Source organism: Sorex araneus, chromosome 3, assembly GCF_027595985.1.
Source record: "Sorex araneus isolate mSorAra2 chromosome 3, mSorAra2.pri, whole genome shotgun sequence".
Lineage (NCBI taxonomy): Eukaryota > Metazoa > Chordata > Mammalia > Eulipotyphla > Soricidae > Sorex > Sorex araneus.
Window position 1 is genome coordinate 120,871,933 of NC_073304.1, and position 21,518 is coordinate 120,893,450.

Genomic DNA, 21,518 nt, shown 5'->3' on the forward strand with positions numbered 1-21,518 from the left:
GCCGGGAGAGTCCAATAGGGAGGGCACGTGCAGACGGCCGACCTAGAAGGAGGGCAGACACTAGAGAAGCCCCTCGAAAAGCAGAAATCATGAGAAAGCACCCTGATATAATAGAGCAGGGGCGTCACCGGCCCATCCCCAGAAAGGACTGTCCCTTAGAGGGGTCAGCACGGGAACGCCAGTCCTTGGGGGTCACTTCCCAGGTGGTGCTGGGGGGTGCTCTGAGGTCACTCCCGGCGGTGCCCAGGGGACCCTACTATGCCAGGAATTGAACCCGGGCCTCGTGCATACACAGCCCGTGTTCTAGCCCGTCAAGCCTCTCTGTGGCCCTTAGACGGGGCCTCAGTCCTCCCCGGGACCCTGCAAGCTGTGGAGAATTCCAGCCACTCTCACCACGTGTGACTGAGGATGGGGAGGCGAGGGGGGGATTAGCGCCCCCTCCAGGTCGTGGGCGGACCCACCCCGGGCCGCCTCCACTCCCCCCTTGGCTTGGTAGAATGAGAACAAACTTGGGTCCAGGACGATGTCAAGCCCGCTGGCCTCTGAGAACTGCCAACTTTGAACTGTGTGGCCACCCAAACAGGTGATTATCCAGGAGTGGTCAGTGAGGGACAGGCCTGATGGAGGGAGACCTGCCCCCGCCTGCCGGTGATATTTGAGCTGCACTGATGGGCGCCCCCCAGGCTTCCTGGGGTCAGACATGGGGATGGGTGGGGTATGGGGGTTCATCTCTTTGCAGTGTGGCCTCAGGCCCTGGCGGCTGGCCCGTGGGAGTCCAGGTGACTTCTCACAGCCTCGCTGACCAGTGGGACCCACGTCCGTCACCCAGAGGAGCGGCCCTGATCAGGACAAGGGGACAACCGAGTCGGGCAGCCCCCTGCAGCCACTCCCACAGGGCTGGGTTCTGGGGTGGGGCTGGTGGGAGCAGCGGGCGGAGCCCCCTGAGGAAGCAGGGGGGGCTGGGCTCTGGGGGCTCATACACAGCTGAGGAGGATGTGATGGATGGGCTGGGCCGGGCAGGCGGCCTGACAGCTGAAGGAGCAAAGGGGCTTGGGGTTCAAGAGCCCACGTGGGTGGCAGTTCCCAGCCCCCAAGGGCGCGGCCCTGCCTGCCACCTCCCAGGCTCCTTGTCACAAGAAACCTTCGTGGCTCCTTGCCACAATTATTTTTTTTCCCTCTTCGTTTTGCGACCACGCCCAGTGGTGCTAGAGGGACCGTGCAGCTGTGGGGATCAAACTCAGGGCCTCCCGCCTGGGAAGCTTGCTTGGCAGTGCTCAGCCTGACGCACTTCCTCCCCATGAAGTCTTCCTTTCCAGGGCACGGCTCAGCCTCAGCCATGCGCTCAGGCTTTTTGGGTCACACCTGGCAATGCACAGGGGTTACTCCTGGCTCTGCACTCAGGAATTACCCCTGGCAGTGCTCGGGGGACCCAATGGGATGCTGGGAATCGAACCCAGGTCAGCCGCGTGCAAGGCAAACGCCCTCCCCGCTGTGCTATCACTCCAGTCCCAGCCTTGAACTCTTCTCTTGGATGGTTCTCCCGAGACCAAGACCCGGGGGCTCAAACCCAGGCACCCCACGTGCCAAGCCTGCGCTCCAGTCCTGGGGGATAGCCCTTAACGGGGGGGGGGCAGTTTTGGTTCCCCCCACCCCATCTCCTACATCTACGTTGCATGCAGCCTGCTGGGAGCTGCCGCCCAGCAAGAACCCCGGGGTGGAGGCAGGACACCGGCCCTTCCCCTCTCCTCCCGCCCAGCCTTCCTGGACATGAGATGCAGGTGGCAGGCCCCAGGAGTGGAGGGGGCCCTGGGGCAGCCCTGAAACTCGTGGGGGCTCCCGTGTCCCCCGCACCCACCTGTCTGGGGGCCTGTCACATGCAGCTGCGCTACCACGTGGCAGGAAAAGCCTTGAACTATTTTTTTTTGGGGGGGCCACACCCGGCGATGCTCAGGGCTAACTCCTGGCTCTGTGCTCAGGAATTACTCCTGGTGGTGCTCGGGGGACCATACGGGGTGCCGGGGATCAAACCCGGGTCAGCCCTGTGCAAGGTAAACGGCCTCCCCGCTGTGCTATGGTCTAGCCCTTGAGCTACTTTTTTTTGGGCAAGGGGCGAATCGGGTTCGACAAGGCCCACAGGGGGTGACCTGGGAAGTTGAGGGATAGAACAGAGGCTCCGGACACAGCGCTGCCTCTGAGGGGAGGGTCACCCCTCCCTGGCCCCAGGCAGGAGGGCGCGTTCCTGCCTCCATGTCCCTCGAGCTGGGAGGGCAACCAGGGAGCGGCCGTGGACTCTCTCTCCTTCCAGCTGGCCTGCCCAGGCCTTTCCCGGAGCTTCTGCTCGCCCCGGGCCCCACTGAGCTTCCCGGCCACAGTGCCCGCCCGAAGCTCAGGGTACACACCTGTTTCTCTCTGTCCTTAGTCCATCATCGTGACTGTGACAGGTGCAGTCTCTGGCACTCGACCACAGAACATTCTCAGGGGATCACGTGCCACCGACTCTCTCTTCGGAGCCATTAGGCAGCGTTGGAGAAACTTAAGATGGAAAAGACAGAGAAGATATTTGTGGACCTCGACTGAACTAAAGCAGAAACCAAGATCAGCAGCTTTGTGCTTCCCTTTCTTTCTACCCCTGTCGCATAAGTCAGCCTCAGCTTTTTCGAAAAACAAACCCGGCCATGTTTCTGCAGAGACTGTTGACCCCTAATCTGGTGGAGAAATAAGTGCATTTGTTTACAGCTGCCTCTGACCGTCTCTACCATGATGGACAGCTGCATGGACACACAGTAGGGCGTGTCCTTTCTATTTTGTTACAGATAAAGTTTTATTGGAACAAGCCAAGCCGGGGGCCGGGTTGAAGCTACACTTGCAGAGCTTGGTGCTAGAGCATAACTGCAGGGATCTTGGGGTCCTAAGGGCCTGGACCAAGTAAGAATTTGAGCCCCAAAGTTCCCAAGGCAATGTCTCCCCGGGTGCTCATCTATGGATGTGGGGGGAGAGGAAGGGAGGGTGTTGGGGGAGGGAAAAGGCGTGAAAGGGGGGAAGAGCAGCAGCGGAGGAACAGGGAGGAGGGGGCTGAGACCATTTCTCAGCTCCCTCCCTGCTGGGCCTACAGGCAGCCCCTGCTCCTCTCCCCCCACCCCCATTTCTACTCCACCATGTTCCAAGTTCCTTCACCTCCTTAGCTCAGGGTCACTGAGGGTCAAGGCCTCAGGGATCCTGTGACACTGCAGGTACACATGCCGGCCGTCCTGCAGCACGTAGAGCCTAAAGCACCACTCTGGGCTTCTGTTCTCCGGCCTCTGAGTGGATTAAGTGTTGAGTCACAGAAATCAGGAGGGTGGGGGGGAGAAAAGAGGGGGAAGGAGAAAGGGGGGGAGAGTGGGGGAAAGAAGGGAGGAGAGAGGGGGAAAGAAGGGGAGCAGAGAGCAAGTGTGAGAGAGGGAGAAAGAGGAAGAAGGAGGGTCAAAGAGAGAGGGGAGGGGAAAGGAAAGGAGGGAGGGGAAGGAGACAGCAGAAAGAGAAGAAAGAGAGCGAGCGAGAGAGAAAGAGACAGAGAGACAGAGAGAGACCAGAGAGAGATCGAGAAAGAGTGAGCGAGAGAGCGGGAGAGAGCTGAAGAGTGAACGGGAAAGTGAGCAGTAGCATCAACAAGTCGCCATGGGTCAGCCTGCAGCCGCTTCTCACTCTTCCCCGAAACCAAGGCCCTGGGGCCACAGCGAGGGTCCCTCCTTCTGTGGGGAGGGGACATTCCCCACAGCTCCGCCTCACTCTTTCGATGCAGTTGAAGTTGAAATCGTGATGGGGGGCATCAGACTTGCCAGGGGCCGGGGTCCAGACCCACAGAGAGGCCTGGGAGGGTGCGCAGAGCCATGCACAGCGTGTCCCCGGGGCCACCCTGTCCCCTTTCCTGTGACGCACACACAGCTGGTGCCGCAGGGCCCTGATGGCCAAGCCTCGCTGCCTTTGGTTTGGGGGCCGCACAGCTGGTGCCGGGACTGCGCTCAGGCTGGTGCGTGCAAGGCCAGAGCCCTCCTCGCTGTGCTGTCCCCGGGGGGGCACCAGGAGCCCCCGAGGAAGCCCCCCTTCATGGAGCCTGACTGAGGGATCTGTCTGTCCGCCTCACTACACACGCACTCACGCGCTGGCGTGAGCACTGCCCGTGTGTGCTCACGTATGAACATGCAGGAAGCATGTTTCGGAGCATCCGTTTGTCTGGCACGGGCGGCGGTGCGTGTCCGGTCCTGTGGGGTGGGCAGGAAGCCACACGCGTGTTCACGGGTGAGTGACTGGGACCCGTCGCTGTTCCCTCCAGGCGGCCGCTGCCAGGTGGGCACCTGGCTCAGGGACACTGGGACTGTCCCCAGGAGCCGGCCTGTGTCCGGGCTCCCTCGTGTCCCCGGGGGGCAGCACTGCTCCTCCCGGGTGGGCTGGGAACCCCCAGACTCGGGTGCTCTCCGGGGCCGGCCAGCTGGGAGGAGGCGGCCTCGGGACGCCCGGGATCGGGGCTGGTGACCTTTGGGAGCCACGGGCCTTGTTTAATTTTCCGCATTCACCCTCCTCCTCCCGCTTGGCAGAGGCAGCGACGGCCGCGCGGGGCTGGGCAGCAGACGGGCCGAAGCTGGCAGGCTGAGCGAGAACAGAGCCTTCCGGAGGGGGCGGGGGAGGGGGGCCCACTGGAGGACCCCAACCTTCCCGCCAGGCCATCCTCGTCCTCCCCAAAGAGACCCCTACCCGCAGCTGGCCTGCAGCGCCACCTGGAGGTCCTATTTCCTGCTTTTGGGGCGGGGCGGGGGGCTCCGTGCAGTGTCTGGGGACCAGCAGGGCCCTCAGAAGTGCTCCGGGGACCCCCCAGTGCCAGGAATCAGGCCCGGGCGGGCTGCCTGGCAATACAGAGGTTAAGGTCCGTGCTGTCTCTCCCACCCCATGACCTGCTCTTCTGGGGGGAAACTGAGGCCCCAGGTGGGGAAACCGAGGCTGAGTGAGGGGAGGCACTTCCCAGGGCCTCGAGCTCAAGGGGCCAGAATCACCTCCGGCCTCTGCCTGGGCAAGTGAGCGCTTGCAGCCGTGCCGGGCCGGGACCCTCCCACTCGGGCCGCCCCAGCCCCTCTTCGGGTGCCCCTCTCACCCAGCTCTCGAGTCTGGGTGGCGGTCAGGGCTGCAGGTGCAGATGCGGGGGGCCGAGATGGGGCTGATGGGAGTCGGGCCTGGGGCCACCAGACCCTGCAGCCCCAGGCACTAGGCTTCCTGGAAAATGGCAGTAATGAGGCTCGGGGGCGAGAGACAGCCCGGCACGAGGGAAGGGGCCATAGTGACTCCACAGGGGACTGAGCAGACTGCCCCCCCCACCAACGCCAGCACTGGCCGCTGTCGGGGGAGGGCGCGGGGTCTCTGCAGCTGGGGGGCCCCCGGAAACTCCACGACCTCTGACCTCCGCCTGCGGGCCTCACGCCAGTGCTCCCTCTCTCCTTTCTTTCCCGCTCATTCTGCCCATCCACACACCCACGGCCCCCTCCCGAGGAAGCCCAGGGGCACGCATGGGCTTCCTCGGGAGGAAGAATTCCCGAGATAAGGAAGAACTCGGGGCGCAGGTTTCCCTAGAAGCGGGGGTGCTGGGGGCGCTGGGGCAGCAGGCCGGACGCGTCCAGCTCAGGTCCCAGTCCCTCGTCCCGCCTGCTGCTTCCCCTGAGGGAGGCACGGAGCAGCCCAGCACACTGGGTCACCTGCCAGGCTCTTGGCTGTGCCCAGACCCCAGACGGTCCCAACCCACAACGCTGCAGCAGGAAAGGCGCCGGGCGGGTGGGGGGGGAGGGCGCATGCCAAATGCCTGGTGTGTCCAGCTGGGGTGGACGGGGCCTCGCTGCCAGGGAGACCAGGGAAAGCAGGTGGGCAGCTACCCACCCTGTGTCCTGGGGCCAGCCCGTTTTTCTTTTTTCTTTTTTTTTTGCCCTTTGGGTCACACCCGGTGATGCACAGGGGTTACTCCTGGCTCTGCACTCAGGAATTACTCCTGGCCGTGCTCAGGGGACCATATGGGATGCTGGGAATCGAACCCGGGTCAGCTGCGTGCAAAGCAAACGCCCTCCCCTGCTGAACTATCGCTCCAGCCCGATGTGAGCCTGCTTTTCCCTAAAGGAGGGACCCGGCCACCCTCTGCTGAGAATCCCAGCACCGTGGAGATGAAGGGCTGCATGGCCCGCTGGGGCCGGAGCACTGGCACTGGAGCACCGTCACTCCCACCCCGCACGCCCTCGGCCGGGGCAGGATGGACAGCCGTGACCCCGGGTCCCCTGACCTCCACAGATGGTGCCCGAGGCTCCAGGCTTTGGCCAGGTGCTGTGTGTAGGCTCGCCCCCGCCCTGTCAGAGGGGAGGCTGGCCCAGGATTCTGTTATTCTAACCTCTTCACTGTATCCATCTCTTTAATTGGCTGCATTTTATCCTTTGTTTGGAATTTCACCCATTTAGAATTTTGTTCTTTGATGGACTAGCAGGGGCAGGAAGTGAGGATAGGAGGTGGCCAGGAGGGGTCCGTGCTCAAGTCCAGGTGCTCCTTTGGCTGCCCCCTACGTGCCGCGACCCCCCCAGCGCCCCCATCTGGACTATGATCGGCTCCAGAGTTTGAGTCCTTCAGGACTCTGGGGAGAGAGCACAGGGCTTGGGAGCTCCGAGATGCCAAAGGAAATCAAACATGGGTGCTCGAGCCGCTAGGGTCTGGCTTCTTTCTCCGTGTCTTTTGGGAACCGGGAAGGGAAAGAACTACTCGGCCACGGCCAGGCCGGAAGTGACGTGGGCGCGCGTCCCAGGCTCCGGGTTCGGGCTGACCCTGGCCACGCCCTGGCCGGGAGGATCCGTCGTCTCCACTTTTTAAAATGTTATTTCTATAACTCATTTAGTTCGCTTTTTGGGTCACACCTGGCTCTGCACTCAGGAATCACTCCGGGTGGTGCTCGGGGGACCCTCTGGGATGCCGAGGATTGAACCCGGGTCGGCCGCGTGCGAGGCAAACGCCCTCCCCGCTGGACGATCGCTCCAGCCGCTGAGCAGCTTCAGTGAGTGTCACCCAGCTCGAGGACGGCAGTGCGGGGAGGGGAAGGGCGGCAGTGGGGGTGAGAGGGGGGGAGATGTAGGGGGTGGGTCAGAGCCCGCACCCAGAGCTCTGCTCCGGTCCCCTCACCCCGCACCCCTGCTTGGAGTCCTGGGCTGCAGGTAGGCATGCTTTTTTGGTGGGGTGGTGGTTTGGGGCCACACCTGGTGATACTCAGGATTTATCCCGGAGAACAGAGACCCAGAATCACTCCTGGCAGTGCCGGGGATCGAACCGGGGTTGACTGCGTGCAAGGTCGAGCCTTTCGTTCCTGTGTGTGGAGTTTGGATGCCTCAGACCCTCCGGAGTCGAGTTGGCAGCACGTCTGGGTGTGTACCCCTCCCACCCGCACCCCTTTCCCCAGAGCCAGGCCTGTCCCCCTGGGCACGGGGTGAGCGGAAGCCCTCCCCGCCCCCCTACCAGCCACCTGGCTGGGCTCTGCCAAACCCCGCCACCCACCCATCCATCAGGGACGTCAGCCTCGCTGAGCTGCGGGGGGCATAAATCAAACGCGGAGGAAAGGTTTGGAAAAAATGTATAATAAAAAGGGAGAGGAGGGAGCGGAATCGGGGAGGGGGAGGGGAGCGGTGGAGGAGGAGCGGGTGAAGGGGGCGCCAGATCAAAGGCAGAAATTCATCAGAGATAACGGAATTATTTATTTTTCCTGCTCTCCCTCTCGGGCCTTTGAGGCCTCTGCACTGATGTATTTCGAAGTCTTGGGGGCCGTCTGTTACCGGAGGCCACCCCAGCCCCCCAAAGATACGTCGCTCCCATCAGCAGCAGCCGCCCCCGCCCCCTGCCCCGCTGCCAGGGAGGCTTTTGAAGTGGGGCCCGGCGTGTTTACTCGGCTCCGTGTAGAAGCGGCTGCGGGTGCCACGGCCCCAGCTGCCCCGTGGGGTGGGGGCGGGGGTGCCAAGGGGGTCCCCTCATCACTCACGAGCCTGTTTATTTGGGAACCAGGGCCGTGCTTTCTGCAGTTATTACTCAGCGGCCCTCGACAGACCGGCCACCCGCGTTCCCGAAGGCGGGGCAGGAATAACAAACATCGGGCACCAGATGCTGCCCAGGCTGGGAGGGGGAAGAGGGGGGGGACTAGGGGCATGCACTTGGCTTTCAGGCCGACTCGGGTGGGAGGCGCTCAGCAGACCCCCTACTTCTAGTCTGGAAGGGGGGCACCCAGGCCCTATGGAGGCTGAGCGTTTCTCCATCCAAGCTGGGGAAACTGAGGCTGGGAGACACCCACCTAGGACACCCAGAATCTGGAGGTCACAGCTCCACCTCAATGTGACTCAAGGTGGAAGTTTTGCATTCGGGACTCTAGGGGGTGGGGCGCATCCGCCTTCCCCCAGTGCCCGAGACCCTGCTCCGTGCCTTGCTTTAGGGGCTGGGGAACTGGAAATGGGCTTTGAGCCTCTTTTTCCCAGGACGCTGGCTGGGCAGGTGCAGGGGGGCCCCTGGGGGCCTGGGCAGGGGGTCTGCAGTGAGCGCACCCAGGTGTGTGTGTGTGTGTGTGTGTGTGTGTGTGCGCGCGCGTGTGCATGTGTGTGGGGAGGTGGGTAGAAGATGCAGGTTTTGGAGAAAAAACATCTTTTGTCTTCCAGCTGCCCTTTGGGATGTCTAGGGGGACTCCTGGGGGTGAACCCCCAGTTTTGGGCCATCCCCTGCTGGCGGAGGCAGCAGAGACCCCTGACCACGTGTGCCCCCCCACCATGAGCAAGGCACAATTCCTCCCTTCTCTGAATCATCTCGAGGACTCTCGAGACTTGACTGAGTGACACCTGAGAGATCATATGGTGGGTGGGTGTTTGCCAGGCATGTGACCAACCAGGGGCCCCCCTCGGGTCCCCGAGTCCCCCCAGGAGTGAACCCTGAGTGTGGAACCAGGAGTAAGCCCCAAGCATTGCCGAATGTGCCCACACCCTGTATACACACACACACACACACACACACACACACACACACACACACTTCTTATTGCAAAGCAGATGCTGCAAACATCGTCGGGGTAGGGGATAATGTGTCACCTCCGTGCCCTGCGGGACTGGGACCCGTCCCGGTCAGACCTGGGGCCACACAGGGCTGGGGCCAGGAGGGGATGTCAGAGTCGGGCCAGTAGAGGGACTGGCCCAGCCTGTCCAATCTCTTCTCCTGCCAAGGAGGGACAAGACGGGCCGGCTGTGAGCCAGACCTTTGACCTCTGTATCCCTGGATGGGAGAAGGGGGGCTTCCCCCCCAGGACGGTGTCACCAGGCCAGCCCTCTTCTCCTTTGGGGGTCTGTGTGGGCAGCCCCCGGGGCGGGGGGAACGGGCCCAGAAGGCGAGAGCCTGTCAGCCGGGGGAGCTTCCCCACGCGGCCTCTTCTCTTCCCGGGTTGCCCAGCAGCAAACCTCCCCATGGATGGTCCTGAGGCTGGGAGTTGGACAGGGACAGTCTCTCGCGGGGGCGGGGTGCAGACGTGGCGGAGAAGCCCCCGGCCCCGTGTGCGCCTTGCTCCCCGGGCTGGAGGCAGGTGCGGGCCAGGCGCCGTCTGGCTTGGATTAAGTGCTCATTACTCAGCACCACTGCGTGTGCGGGGCTGGCAGCTGTGGCCACGTGACCCTGCCAACCCGGCCGGGCAGCAGGGTCCTCGTGTGGCCTCTGCTTCCGGCCACAGTCCCCACACGGTGGTCACTTGCTGTGACGCTGCTGCGGGGACAGACCCACCACCGGCTCTCCCTGGTCTTGGCAGGAAACGGCCGAACTCTGGTCTCCCCCAGAATTCAGTTTGCAAGGACGAGGCTAGGCACGGGGACCCCACACCTGATGGACTGTCCTCCTGGGCCCCGGCTGCCGCCCCGGGGCCTGGGCTCTTCTGTCTGAACGTCCCCTTGTTGGGGGACATGAACGGAGGCCGTGGACATTCCTTGGTGAAACCACGTGACCAGATGCTAAGTGGCAGCAGGGCCCAGCTTACCCCTTGGTCCAGGGCTGGGGCTGGACCGAACTGTCTATTCCGTGGGCGTCCATATGCCACAGCCTCCAAACTTCTCCTGCGGAACCTAGTTCCAGAAATTTCCGTGGTCAGTGGCAGGACCCGGGCTCCGTGGTCACAGCCCAGGTCTAACAGTGGCTCCACATGTATGTGGACAGCAGAGACCCCCGAGAGCCTCCCTCCTGCTCGGAGCCCCAGGACCCCATTAGGAAATGAGCCCCCGGGGCTTCATATGCGGGGGATGTGGGTGGTTTATTTATTATTTTGCTTTTGGGGGCCACACCCGGTGATGCTCAGGGCTTCCTCCTGGCTCTGCACTCAGGCATCACTCCTGGTGGTGCTTGGGGACCCTATGGGATGCTGGGGATCGAACCCGGGTCGGCTGCAAGGCAAATGCCCTCCCCGCTGTGCTATGACTCAGGGAGATGTCACTTTGGTTCACAGCCCTGCACGGCCCTGGCAGAGGCGGGAGGGGCTCCTGAGCACTGCAGGGTGTGTCCCCAACCACAAGTGAAGTGGAGAGTGTTGGCGCATCCCGGCGGGCCTGGCAGCCAGCTGCCCCATCCTTCCGCGGGGCGCCACCCCCTCTCCGAGTCTCAGCGTCTGTGAGGTGATTCTTGCGCTCCCAGGCCTCTGCTCCTGTCCGCTAATGCAGTTCCGAGCTGGCCGGGCAGGGCTGCGGGAACTGGGGAGGGGGGGTCAGAGTTCTCGGTGCCACGCTGGTCAGTCACCTGGGCCCCGTCTTGTTCTTCCCTTCTGTGAGGGCCCCTTCGCAGGTGTGGAGAACAAAATCCTGAGACTTTCCTCTGAAGCCCTGGGGTGAGGGACCCCCGTCTCGGTGGGGAGACACCCAGGCTCTGGTCTGGGGTCTTCTAGCACCCAGGAACATCCTTACCACCGCCCCTGGCAGGATCTAGACGGAGCTGCCCAGAGGCCAGAGGCCAGGAGACCCCCTGCCAACCCCGGCCCGCCCCAGGCTTTGTCAGAGCCGAGGACCTTCACTGGTCTGGCCTGCAGGGTAGGGGGTGAGTCAGAAGCTCCGAGGTGCTCTCGAGGCACCCAGAACCCCTCCAGACTCACCGAACTGGGTCCCTCAAAGTGGGCTCTGGCTCTGTCTTGCGACACCCCCAGTTTGAGCCATGCTGGAAAGTGCTCCCGAGACTGGGCTTTGGGCGTCACCCTCCCGGGTTTCCTTAGGGGGCCTCTGCTTCCCCCCACGGTCACTTGCTGTGATCCGAATGGGGGGACAGACCCACCACCGACTCCCCCTGGTCTCGGCAGGAAACAACCGAACTCTGGTCTCCCCTGGAATTTAGTTTACAAGGATGAGGCTCGGACGGGGCCCCCACATCCGAGGGACCATCGTTCCCTCAGCCCAAGCAGCGGAGGCAAAGTCAGCTCTCAGCACCCCGATGGGCCCCCGAGTCCAGCCCTGCACTATGAGGTGCAACACCCGATGGTGCTCAGAGGTTCGAAACAGAATCCACGGGAGGGAGCCCTGACACGCACAGCTGGGGGTTGAACCCAGGTCTGTCGCGTGCAAGGAAAGAGCTGCACGCCCTCCGCTCCGCGTTAGCGCTTTAACCCCGAGGGCTTGCCTTTCCCCAGGGGGCCTCTTAGAGGTGACAGGCTGACGGCGAAGGCGGTGCCATGGGGGGCCTGTCCAGAGTGAGGGCAGCCCCTGGTCCCTGCAGCTTAGGGCCCCTGGGGTGCCCGTCCCTGAGGGCGGAGACAGAAGCATTCGGAAGGGCCGGGGTCAGGGTACGAAACTCAGACTGTCCTGGAGTATCCAGACCTGCCTGCATTGGTCAGGATGCTGAGCACTGTTGCTTTGAGGGGGGCATCACCCCGTGTTTATTCTCAAGTTCCCCAAGTCCACTCCCAAGGGGGAGCCGCCAGATCACAAGGATTCACAAGGAAATAGCAAATGTGCCACCCAGAGGGACTCTCTTACGATAGATGTGGATTGGAGTCCTCCTGGGTGGAGTGGGGCCGACCCTCGATGCTCGGGAAAGGCCCCTCCATGCCACAACAAAGCACCCTTGAGTCCTCTAACACCCCCCCGCGTGGACAGGGGAAGGCCCCGGTGGAGGCTGAGCAGAACTCAGACCCGGTGTGGCTGTGCCCAGGCGTGCACGAGCATCCACACACATAGTCTTTGCTTTTCTTCTTCTTTTTTTTTTTTTTGCATCAAATATTGAGGCCATCAAGAGGAACTGGAAGCAATCAGACGCTGATTTCCTACACCTTGGCACAGTCAGATGGATTCGCAGGCGCCCTGAGCTATCGCAGATGGATCGGAGCACGCGGGTTCAGGGCACGTCTTGGCCTGCTTGGCTGGGTAAGCTCCCGGCGGGCCCGCGAGCTGGGGAGCCCCAACAAGGCACGGCGCTGTAATTCCCCTGCCAGTGCCAGCCGGACTCTCGGGCTTTGCATCATCAAATTGACAGATGAAGCCGGGGCCGCCCTGCCCCAGACAGGCTCATCCATATCCCCAGGTAGGAGAAATATTGCCTTTTTAAAGAGGGAAGAAACATTTAATAGACAAAGGGGGTGGAGAAGAGTTTTCTGGTCATTAATTATAATAAAACACGAGGGGAGAAAATTCATTTTAAACCATGCTTAAAGCCCCATAATCTTCAAAGGGAAGACGGTGAGGCTGCCCCGCCAGGGCTGGGCTGGGCCAGGAGACCCACCAATTGCAAACAGCCCCAGGGAAGGGCCTGCAAACAGGTGTGGGGGGGTGCAGATGGCAGCGAGTGGAGCAGGCAGGGCTGGGGACAAGGGACCCTTGGCACCGCTGGCTTCTGATCACCTGCAGGGGCCAAGGCGGGGCTGTTTCCCATCTCCACAGAGTCGGATTCCAAAGCCCTCCGCCCTGCTCTTCTGCAGAGGGGGCCGGGCTCTCTGCTCGGAAAAGCCGGTGGCCCTCAGCTGCAGGCCAGAGCGAGCAGGTTCTGACATGCTGAGTGGACCCAGAACCCCATTTGTCCGAGGCAGAGAGCACCGATCTGCAGCCAAGCCGGGCCCTGCGCTGTGTGGGTCGACCAGTTGCCGGAGGGGTTCAGCGTCTTCACCTTGAGGAATTCGAGCTCCATCGCCCACCCTGGTGTGGGAGGTACCGCTGGAATCTGGGAGGCGGCACCGGGCGAGGGAAGCGTTTGCTCTCCTGGCCATCAGGCCTGCTAGAGAAGAGATTCCGCCCCTAGTGCTTCGGGCCTTTGAACTAAGACCCTCCACGCACACCTCAGCCCTCGGCTGTAGAATCACGGAGGGCAGTTCAATTGGCTTCATCAATGGCTGAATAAATAGCAGTGCGCCTACATTATAAAAAACGCCACACAACAAAACAGAATCACAGAGGGTTTCATGCCGACCTGCCTTCTGCATCTGCTACTTGCCCCGCAGAGGGGAGAGCATGGCAGCCAGACTCGGGGAATCTCTTGGGGTCAATTTTGTATTTATTTATTTATTTATTTATTTATTTATTTATTTATTTATTTATATTTTTTAAAATTATTTTTTATTGAATCACTGAAATACAGTTACAAAGTTTTCATATTTGATCCACCACCAACCCCCCGCATACCCCCCTCACACTCCCCCTCTGCCTGGGTGGCAGACAATTTTCACTTTACTCTTTCCTTACTTTGATTACATTCAATCTTCAACAGGAATCTCACTAGGATTATTTGGAGGTTTTCCTCCAGCAGTCAGACATGCTGGATGGCATCAATAGATGGTATATTTTCATTTTTCAGAAAAGGTGGCGTGGCCGCGTTAGCTCCCCAGTGTTGCTGGCCCGGTCTGGGGTCCGGAGCATTCTCCGGCCTGCATGGCTTACCGGAATGCTCTTGTAGTCAATTTAAACTTGGGGCTTGGGAAAGGCCGGAGGGAGAAGCCAAGAGGACATCAAAGTCCTCTGTGGATGGCGAAGGACAGGCCAAGGACAGTGTCGTGTGCCGTCCCCTTCACTGGGGTCTGGAGGGCGTGTGTTTTGCAACAGAGGTCACAAGCCAAGATGGGGTGGGCCTGCTGGGCCAGGGGCCACGGCTCCAGGAGCCCCTTCACTGCACGACCGTCCCTGGGATCACAAGGGGGCAGGGGAGGTGACGTGAGGGACACGAAGCCCAGTGGCCGGGAGTCCGGTGGCCCAAACCTTTCCAGCTGTTTCCAGCAGTGGGCTCGCACGCGCTCACGTCTAGCAAGCATTTCAAGAGTAGAGAACAAAAAGAACAAAGATCCAGTCCCCGGAGCCCGTTCCTCCAGCCGAGACACCTTCCTGGGGAGACAGGCTCACTGTGGCCGCTTCCTTCCTTCGGGCTTCCGGCGGGGGGACATCCAGGGCGGCAGCTTGCAACTGAGGAAGGACTGGGCAGTGCCCTCCTGTGCTCACACAGGCACACTCACCTCTCCGGGCATAGTAGCAGGTACGAAGGTCCCGTCGGGCCGTTCACCGAGCGGGGACGCCCGCCATTCCCCTCCGGTCTTCACGGGCGAGTCTGTGCTGGCAGGAGGTTTCACTTCAGTCTCAACTCTCGGGCTCAGATTGTGCCGTTTCTCGAGCAGCTCCCTGGCGGTGACTGAACAGGCTCCTGATGACGGCTGGGTCCTCCTGGGCCAGGGTGACCTCGGTCCTGGAGCTCTCCGTTGGACGCGCTGAAACAGTGACGGTTTTGGGATCAGCTCAGCAGGCGGAGGGAGCAGCTTCCTGCTGGGCTGCCTCCCCCCTCCTGTCTCTGCCCCAGTGTGCTGGGCCAGGGCCAGCCCAGGAACCACCCACCAATTTCCTTTTGGCCGTGTTTGGTTTCTGGGCCACACCGGCCCTGCTTAGGGGCTCGTCCTGGCTCCGTGCCCAGGAGCGACCCCTGAGGGAGCCGAGGATTCACACCCGGGTCAGAGCAGGCTGACGGCCCTGGGCCTTGCTTCTCATGGTCTTTCCAGCCTCCTCCCTGCCCCCTTACCTTGGGTCACACCCGGCGATGCTCAGGGCTTCCTCCTGGCTCTTCACTCAGGAATCATTCCTGGCGGTTGCTCGGGGGACCCTATGGGATGCGGGGGATCAAACCCAGGTCGGCCATGTGCAAGGCAAACGCCCTCCCAGCTGTGTGCTCCAGTCCCCACTCCCCCTTGACTCACTGTGAAATGTGCCCATCTCCCGGTAGGGGAACTGGGAACATTGGTGGTGGATGGGGGAGTGTACCCTGCTGGAGGGTGGGTGTTGGAACGCCGTGTGGCGGAAACCCGACCCTGATCAGCTTTGTAGCTATCTCACGGTGATTCAATAACAAAAATTTTTAAAAATAATTGAAAAAAAAAAGCCCACACGCCCACTTCCCCCAGGGTGGCTCCGACTAGGGCCGGGAAGTGGCGGCACCTCCAGTGCCCCTCCCTGGGGGATCACGTTTCCCCAACACTCTGCGGGACCCAACTCTTTGGCCCCGTCTCCCACAGCCATCACTGTCTCAAATGTGACCCAAGCCTGCCCACCACCTCTGGGTGGGTGTGCAGGGGGTGGCCCAGCCAGCAGTGCTCAGAGGCCACTCCCGCCTTTGGCACTCGGGGTCATGGCGTCAACCCTGGGTGCAGGGCGTGCAGGGCATGCGGGGCGTGTGCCCTGCCCACTGCACCGTCCTCTCTGCCTGCTTCCTGCCTAGGAACTCTCTTCTGAGTGGACGCAGGGACACGTGTGTCTGCTCCTGGCACGTCTGGGACTGAACTGAGGCCTCGCAAGCACGAGCCCGTGCTCGGACCCTTCCCGTCACGTCCCTAGCTCTGGACCAGGTCTTGGACCGACTCTCTTCACATTTGCAGGTCGCCGGCTCGCCCCAGGGGCAGCAGCGAGAGGAGGTCACTGGACGAGCTCAGGGTGGGATGGACTTGCCAGGATCCGCAGGTGAGCCAGGCAGTGTGGGGTGGGGGACGGGCCCGGCCCAGGGGAGCAGGACCACCCTCGGGGCCCCATGCAGACCCACCTGGCCTCACCAGCTCCGGCCCTTCCAGCGGCAGGGAAGTGTCTGGTGATGCTCCAATCCCGGGACTCAGTCCTGACGCCTGGCAGGAGAGCCCGGTGAGGCCGGGAGAGACGTCAAGGCCAGCAAGGGTCCTGGGGCTGCTCCCGGGACGGCAGACGGCGGTGGGCCACGCCAGCTGGGGGCAAGGTCTCTGTCTCCTGGGGCTCGGGGAGGCAGCGCCCCTGTGCCCTGCCCTGGGACGTGGTGACACAGGGGAGGACTCTGCCAGGGGCACACCTGGTCCTGGTGCCTGATGGCCCCTGTCAGCCCGCCCTCAGGCTGGACCTTCGTCTCTGGGCCAAGAAGCCTCCTTGTGCCCATTTCTGGGAGGCCGGGCTCGGCGGGGAGCACCAGGCTACGGGCGCCGTGCAGCAGGGCTGGGCCACGTCAGCTCATGACCCCTGCCAGGAGCCTTCCTGGCAGGCAGGCCTTTAGGGCACACAGGAGTTGCCGAGTCGCCATGTCGGCCTTCTTCCTCTGTGGTCCCTGCTCGTCTCTCCTGACTCACCCCGGGACCTTCAAAACGGAGCTCCTCGTAACCTCCTCCAGGAAGTCCTCCTGGACCTCTCCTCCAGCTCTGCGAATGCAGTGCACCTACCAGCCTTAGCAGCCGAGTTGCCTCACCCAAGGTCATGACCTTCCCAGTGCAGCCCAGGGACATGCCAGAGCTGGCAGTTAGGCCAGGCCTCACGCCCCTCTGTGCTCCCTCCTACTCCAGTGCTCCCGGGGGACGAAGGCAGTTGTGGGAATCACATGATAGCTCAGTATCTCCCTCTCCCACTGACACAGTCCCAAGGCCCCTCTTAATGCCGGCGCTTCCCGGGGGACTTGACCACAGCCCACAGCGGCCCCCACCCTTTCGTGGGGGGGCGGAGCACAGTCTATAGGAGGACCCTGGAGTCCAGAATGAGAACACAGGATGAGAAGGTGCCTTGGGGTGCTTTGTGGGGAGACCCGCCCTTCCAAAGCTCTTCCCACGGTGAGACGCATCCTCAAGCGGAAGCCCAGCTCTCCCGTCTATACCTCGGGTGCCAAAGAAACACCTGATTTAGAAAAAATTATTTTCATAAGGCTGTTCACATTATTTACATTCAATATATCAGCACCAATCTCACCCCCATTGCACCTTCCCACTGCCAGTGTTTAGAATTTTCCCACCGCTGTTCAAGCCTGCTGCTACAGAGAGATTCTACATAATTTACTTTCTATTGCTTATTATGAATATCACATGAGAGGTCACACAGCCGCGGGCCCCTGGAATTCTAAACACGTCAAGGATTGGGGTCTGGAGACGTCACTGTAGGGGGATACTCCATTTTGAGATCCGTCTGTGGGTCTCTGGATCAAGGCCAGTGGTGTGCTTAATTAAACATGGCCCAGAGACAGCTTGCGGGCGTGACACCCAGGACCCCGGAGGGGTGGGGAGATGGGAAGGGACAACCGTCCCTGCTGCCATGTGGCCTGGTGTCTTAAAAGCTCGTTCCCGCGTGCCTGGGTCTTTCTTCTGAAAGTTGGTAGCACCCAGGGCTTCATCTGGAGTGGGCGCGGGGGGGGGGTCACCCGTCCATCTGAGGAGCCCCAGTGAAATTGGCTCGGCACGGGGGTCTGGGATAGACCTGATTTTAAAACTTCTCGGATTCCAGTGCTCCAAGTGTCTGTCCTCGTCCAGGACCCTGGAGCACCCCTGGGCCAAGGCTGACTCTGAGGGCGTTATCTCCATCCTCATGGCCCGCTCCGTCAGCAGCAGAGGAGCACTGCTTGCTGAGCTGGAGCACCATGCTGTGTGTCTGTAAGTTTTAAAGGTATTATTTCATAAAGGCTGCTTTTATTTATTTATTATTTATTTATTTTGGTGCTTTATGGGTCACACCCAGCGATGCTCAGGGCTTCCTCCTGGCTCTGCACTCAGGAATTCCTCCTGGCAGTGCTCAGGGGACCGTTGGGATGCTGGGAATTGAACTCAGCTCAGCCATGTGCAAGGCAAATGCCCTCCACATTGGGCTATCGCTCTGGCCCAAAGGCTGCTTTTTATTATTTTTAATCACTGACTCAACTTCAGGAGCCTCCCAAGACAGGGAAGTCCCCGACATAGGCCTCCCGGAAGAGCTGGGGACCAGTGTGGTCCTGGTGGCACGAGAGCAGAGCCCCTCTGGCTTTTCGGTGTGATTTTGGGCCATACCTGGTGATTCGCAGGGGTTGCTGCAGGCTCTGTGCGTGAGGGCCCGTGTGTGGTGCCGGGGGGTTGCACTCAGGCGGCCGCATGCGAGACAGGTACCCTGCCATCGTACCATTGCTCCACCCACCGGCCCCACCTTTTGACTGGGTCTGGCAAGATGCCAAGCATCAGGGTGGTTATTTGGGGGGGGCAATGCAGGTCACCCACAGGAACCTTATTGGGTGCGGGGGGGGGGGGGAATGGGGACCCAGCATCAGGCTGGAGGGGCGGGGCGGGGCACTGCTCTGATGAGCAATTTCCGTTACGGGGTGGCCCTGATTGGCCGCTTCTCATCCCCTGGTGCATTTTGGGTCTCCCAGAATTGGCTTTGGCACAGGGATCACTCCCAGAATTGGCTTTGGCACCGGGAGCCACCCTCCCCCCTGTGGGGCTCAGAGGTTCTTCCGGGCTAGGCACGGGAAGCCATATGCAGTGCTGGGGATCGATCCTGAGTGGGCTGCATGCATGGCCAGACCCGGGCCACTGTCCTATTGCCCCCACACAGATTCTTCTTGACTTTACCTGCACACCCTGGCACAGAGGCTGGCTCTTCCTTTGCCAGCTGCTGGGGGCAGGGTGGGGGATTCCTGTCCTCTCCAGGAAGGTTTGGCTTCATCTTTAAGAATCTGCTCTCCAGGAGAAGAGACCGCAGGTCTCACTGACACGCAGAAAATCTCACCTGGCATTTGGACTCATCGGATGGGCTTTAAGTGGCCTGGGGCAGACAGGGTGTGGGGGGCTGGGGAACACTCCTGGGATCGACAGTGCCTTGGGCCCGTACTCAGCCCCATCTCCTCATTCCTGTTCTCATCTCTGTCCCCTCCAAAGTCCTCGAGGATGGACTCAGGTGTGGTTCCAGCAGGGAAGGGACTGGAACCCAGAGTTAAAACCTCTAGTAAATGTTGACTGTTCCTTTGCTTTTTTTTTTTTTTTTGCACACAGACATGCAATTGCTCAGCAAAGACAACTGTTTCTCCATCAAGCTGCTTGTGTACCTTTGCTCAAGAGAAGTTCAACTGACCTCCAGTGGACAACCTGCTTCTAAACCCACATTCTAGAAAGTTCTTGATTAGACACATTTCTCCCTCCAAGAGACTATAATCAAGTTTTACTGGTTTACCCGTTGCTCACAAGACTAAAATTTTACAGAGTACAGCCGCAGACCTCAAAATGTCTGGGTCTCACCAGACAGAACTTTGGGTCTCACCACGGCCCCAAAAGTTGAGTCGCCATCAGAATGACCCCCTTCTACCCGTCCATCAACCCCTCATTTCTTCTGCAAGTGTCCACACTTCAGTCTTTAATTTTTGCTGGGTTCTGTCATCGACTTTGGCTTAAACATGTCCCTGCTGTGTGAGCCTTTTATTTTAACAGTCCCTGCTCTGTGAACCCAGCCCTGGATTATTATTTCTAAGTCCTTTTCCACAGTCACAGCTGACAAAGCAGGAGAGTTTCAGGCCATCTCTTCCAGCCAGCAGCAATCTTGACTCTTCTCTCCCACTTACGTGTCACAGAATTGCCTAGACCGGGTATGGGATGCATCATTAGGAACTTGTTTTCAGAGCACTCTCTGGAGAGCTGTGAGTCGCACAGGAGATGATACAACACCAACAATACCAGCTTTGAGTTTCCCCGTGTCCGCGAGTGCACAGGTCTGAGTGTTTACAAAGTGGCCTTTGGAGAAGCTTGTTCTCTGCTCTGCTCTGCCTGGCACCGTCCTCTGAGGAAAACAGTGTGCCTTAACTGGCCCGTTATCTGACCTTGTCTATCAACCCCAGACCACCAGCAAAAGGGCCTGCCCGTTTCCCCCAAGTTCAGCTTCCGAGGAGCCTTTTCCCAGGTTCCTGGGGTCTCTCCCCACTTCCGGGCTTCGCTGTGCCAAGAACTCCAAGCCTGAGGAATCCCCTTGCTTCCTGCCTAAGTCTCATCAGCTGTGGCTCTGACCCATTGAACGAGAGAGAAGTTGCTGAAACAGAATGGTGAGGAAACAAGGCGGCCTCACTCTCCCCGAACTCCGCAGGGTGATCTCTCATGCTGCTCACACCGGGTGCTTTTCTTCTGGGGAGAGAGCGACAGGGCAACTTCATCATGTAGGAAGGGACCCACCCGGGGGGCGGGGGGCACTTCCCAGCACAGACCACGGGGGTTTCTGCTGTGTCCAGGCTGCCTTCGACATCGAACTCAAGGCAAGTCGTACTGCGTGACGTCACATGTGATTGATAGAACCATCATCAGTCCTGAGCTCCATGACCCCCCGGGGAGTCTCGGAGCCCTGAAGGGTCCATCACAGACCACGGATCTGCCTGAGAGCCTGTGTCCTGTCACTTCCATTCCTCTTGTACTCACCTGCTGAAACATTCGCACACAAAAAATCCAGCTTGCTCCAACCTCATTAGCACACAAAATACAGCTTGTTACGACTTGTTGGCAGAGCGGCGACAAGATTGTGCCAAGATGCAGGCGGCGCTACATACACCTGGCTCGAGAGAGTGAGGTTGATGGGCCAAAGGCTTCTGTGGGACCTTCCAGGGAAGGACGATGCTCTCTCTCATGGCCCCGTGGAGAAGTGCTCCACAGACGACTGAGTAAACATTGGAATACTACGCAACCATTAGGAAAATGAAATTTGCTTATAAATGGATAACTATCTCACGATGACTCAATGTGTGTGTGTGTGTGTGTGTGTGTGTGTGTGTGTGTGAGAGAGAGAGAGAGAGAGAGAGAGAGAGAGAGAGAGAGAGAGAGAGAGAGAGACAGGTGTTCCATTCATAGGATTTCCTACAAAGACAACATTCTGTGCTAGAGAGCAGAGCAGGGCACCCTAAGGAGGCAGCCGCCATCTCCAGGCTGGCCCTGTTCACCCCAAGGCCCGTCTCAACCCTGGACATTTACCCCCAGAGCGGCCCAAGACTTGCTGTTCAGACTCAGGTTTCGGAGACGAAACACAAGTTTCTCCAGCTGCAGCCAAGGCTGCTGCAGTCTGTACGGTGACTTACAGAGCAGCCGGGGGTCCCTTGAGGGGAGCTGATCGGTCCTGTCCAACCACTTGAACCTTCACTGTAACCTGGGCCTCCACGTTTCTGCCAGGTTGATAGGACTAGAATAACGAGTGAGCTGGGACTCGAGGGCACAGTAGCCAGGGGAAATGTGAGACATTAGGTTGGGTTGCCCCACCGACGATGGGAGAAAGGAGGAGAAATTACTATGCAGTCAGGGGAGAAGGTCAGCCCTGATG

At 60.3% G+C, this 21,518-nt stretch overlaps 1 long non-coding RNA gene across 1 annotated transcript in view; it reads left to right on the forward strand.

The window, feature by feature from the left end:
• LOC129403267 (uncharacterized) overlaps positions 1 to 20,977 on the forward strand; it is a 60,426-nt gene extending 39,449 nt beyond the window's left edge. Inside the window, exons 7-10 of the long non-coding RNA XR_008629093.1 lie at positions 12,257 to 12,395; positions 15,869 to 15,950; positions 17,712 to 17,857; positions 19,226 to 20,977. This is a non-coding gene — a long non-coding RNA (uncharacterized LOC129403267). The remainder of the gene's footprint in view (positions 1 to 12,256; positions 12,396 to 15,868; positions 15,951 to 17,711; positions 17,858 to 19,225) is intronic.
• The last annotated feature ends 541 nt before the right edge of the window (positions 20,978 to 21,518 follow it).